The following is a 3,576-nucleotide window of genomic DNA, read 5'->3' as shown; positions in this document are numbered from 1 at the left end:
ATCCCTCCCCCTCTCCCCAGATCTCACACACACCATGAGCAGATACACAATATCTGAATATCACACACTGCAGTCAGCAACTTCAGCCCCGTTAAGGACGGGGATACACTGACAAGAGTGGCCAGAGGACTTTGGAATGATCGGCAGTCTGAGCATGAACAACAACTGGGCTTAAGTGACCTACCCAGCAAGACCTGGATGATCCTTCAGCTGAAGTCCAGAGAACAAGGGCCCATGCCCAGCTGGCAAGCCGATCCTGGGGGTAGCAGTGCAGTTCGTGACTTGGATCCTGGGTCATTCAGCTTTGTCCAGGGTGGATTCCAGACTTCCGGTGGATGGGGCTCTGCAGTGTTTATTGTCACTGTCTTATCCTTTGTAAGAGCACAGAAACTCTCTTGTTTGCTTTGTTGGTGATGTCAGGGGTGGTTTCGATGTGTGTGTTTCACATGGTAAGTGAACAAAAATCCAAGGTGGCAGTTGTATCTTCCGTCGGCTTCCTGCCGTTCCTGCTGCAGAGATGAAGAAAGACGAAGAAGGGAAAGTATGCAGGTGTGGGCTTGAAGCTCCCTAGGGCAGCCAGGAATCCCCAGCGCTAACTCCCTGTTCTACGCTCTTCCCCACTTTCTTGCCATCTGAAGCTGCTCCCTCACCTACATTTTGAGTTTCTTTTAGATTCACAATGAACCCCTGTGTGGCATGAGTGTGATGTGTGGAGGCTGCCATCCAAAAATAAACTATTGCACCGACAAGGGAGAAAGCTGCCTGAATAGGCCTGCCAGCCAGCCATGGTGTTTTGTAGCAGTTCTTGGGCAATGTCTGCAAATTTTCTTTCTCTGCACAAAGCCAAATGGGGCTGATTAAGCTCCTCTAGTGTAATTTTTAAAAAAGAAAGGACAAGTTAAAAATAGCCTAAGAACAAGTTCTAGAAGCTTAAAGCTGTCAGGAAGAAGTGAGGATGAGGTCTGTGGCTGCTTCATAATTGCCATTCACACCTGCTGGGTGGGACAGAGACCCCCCCATACACAAGGCTAGACAGTACTGCTTCCTCACTTCTTCCTCTCCTGTCCCTTCCTCCTCTCCCCTCCCCTCCCCTCTCCTTTCCTCTCCTCTGTTTTCTCTTCTCTGTCTTCTTTCTCTCCTCTTCTTTTCTTCTCCCTCTCTCCTCTCTCTCTTCTCCCCCTCTCCACACTATTCCTCCCCTCCTTCTGAGACTGGTTCTCTTGTTCCCCAAGCAGTCCTTAAGCTCCACATGTGGCAAAGGATGGAACTTCTGACCCTCTTACTTGTTCCCCACTCTGGAGTGCTGAGATCACAGCTGTTTACCCCCATGCCATTTTCTACAGTGCTGATGATCAAACCCAGGACTCTGTGTGTTAGTGAGCACCCTACAAACTGAGCCACATCCCCAGGCCTCTGTGGGTATAGTACACCAGGGCCTAAACCCAGGGCACTTGGACTGTGTGGGCTAATATTTGTACATGTCCAGCCTTATGATCCAGCTCTTTGACAATTGTCACCTCTCAGCAGTGATGCCAACCCCACCAGTCCCCTAGGTCTAGGGTTTTCCTCCTTGTAGCACAGTTATGACAGAGCTGTTGTGTAGATTTTGCAAGTGTCCAATGATAACTTCTGTGACCCAAGGTCTAGTCAGTCCCTGCCTTCCTTACCAGAGAACAATCAATGCTATCCCAGCTATGGATAGGCAGAGATAGATTTAAACGGGGAGCCACTTGACAGATGGGATGGGGGATGCATGTGCCAGTCTGGGGACCCAACTGGGAGCCTGGGAGTCTTTGGAGCCCCAGGAGACTCTGCTTGCCCAAAGAAAGCCTCAGTGTCAGGGAGCTGGCTCCTGAGTCTCTGGAAGCAGAAGGCAGGCGCTGCAGCCACTTGGGATTGGAGTCAGGTGTACTTCCTTTCGCCTCTGGCTTGTGCCATAGGCTCCTTGATGGCTTGTGGGGTAACTCACCTCAACAGTTGTAATCTTTTGGATGCAACTTTAGACTTAAGTGGTTATATTAGAAACCATTTTAAGTGCTTATAATTTATCATACTGTGCCAGGATTTTATTGATACCATCTGTCTGTCTGTCTGTCTTTCTCTCTCTCTCTTTCTCTATCTATCTATCTATCTATCTATCTATCTATCTATCTATCTATCTATCTATCTATCTATCTATCTATCTATCTATCATATGAGTACTCTTCATGTACACCAGAAGAGGCCATGAGATCCCATTACAGATGGTTGTGAGCCACCACATGGTTGCTGGGAATTGAACTCAGGACCTCTGAAAGAGCAATCAGTGCTATTAACCACTGAACTCTTTCCAACCCCTTGGGGTGTTTTGTTTTGTTTTCAAGACAGGGTTTCTGTGTAGCCCTGGCTGTCCTGGAACTCACTCTGTAGACCAGGCTGGCCTCGAACTCAGAAATCCACTTGCTTCTGCCTCCCAAGTACTGGGATTAAAGGCGTGCGCCACCACTGCCTGGCCCTTGGGGTATTTTTTAAATTAAATTAATTTTTAAAGTTTTCATCCAAGTGTTTATTGTACGTTGAACATATTCTCACCCATATTCTGTCACCCTGCTGTTTCTTCAACCCATGTGACCATCCTTGTCTCTCTAGACAGTTATAAGTATCCAGATTTGTTTTTTAAATGTGAGCTAGGATGGTGTAACCCTAGCACTTGGTAGGCAGAGGCAGGCAGATCTCTGTGAGTTTGAGAATAGTCTGGTTTACATATCAGGTTCTAGGACAACCAGGGTTACATAGAGAGACACTATCTCAATTAAATAAAATAAAAATAAAGCCACACACACACAAAACCAAGCAAACAAAAGACAAAATAACCAAAAATTATGTGTATTTGTGTGTGGGGGGGGTGGGGGTGGGGGTGGGTGTGGGTGCCCATGGAGACCAGAAGAAGGAGTTGCGTCCTCTGGCGTTACAGGAGTTGTAAGCTGCCTGACGTGGGTGCTGGAAGCCAAACTCAGTCTCTGGAAGAACAGCAAGTGCCTTTAACTGATGAGCTATCTCTCTATCTTTAACTTTTTCTTCTTTTTGGTTTAAAAACATTCCACTGTGTATAGAGAGCATATTTTCTTTATGTACCCTCTGTTGTTGGGCACCAACGATGTACCCTCTGTTGTTGGGCACCAACGTTGGTTCTAGAACTTGGAGTAATAAATAGTATTCTGATATAAATTGGTGTGCTAATGTATCCATGTTTGTTTGTTTGTTCCTTTGCTTTGGTTTTGAGAAAGGATTTTACTATATAGCTTCGGCCTGGCAATCCTCCTGCATCAGCGTCGACTTATCTGCATTATCTTATTTACTCACTAGCAGTCCTAAGTGCAAGTCCTCTGTGTCAGGTGAACTACCCTCCCCAGGTTAAATTATAATTAGCTCCAGTGCTAGAACAGAAAGCCACATACACTGCTCTGACAGCAGACCTGGGCTGTCTTCAAGTTTTGGAGGCAAAGTCCAAGATCATCCTGCTAGAAGGCTCGCTGTCTGGTGCCATCTTTACTTTACCCTTGGGTTGCTGATGTTTGCTTTTCCGTGTCCCCACAT

Source organism: Mastomys coucha, unplaced genomic scaffold (assembly GCF_008632895.1).
Source record: "Mastomys coucha isolate ucsf_1 unplaced genomic scaffold, UCSF_Mcou_1 pScaffold22, whole genome shotgun sequence".
In the NCBI taxonomy this organism is placed as follows: domain Eukaryota; kingdom Metazoa; phylum Chordata; class Mammalia; order Rodentia; family Muridae; genus Mastomys; species Mastomys coucha.
Note: the sequence above shows the minus strand (reverse complement) of the source record.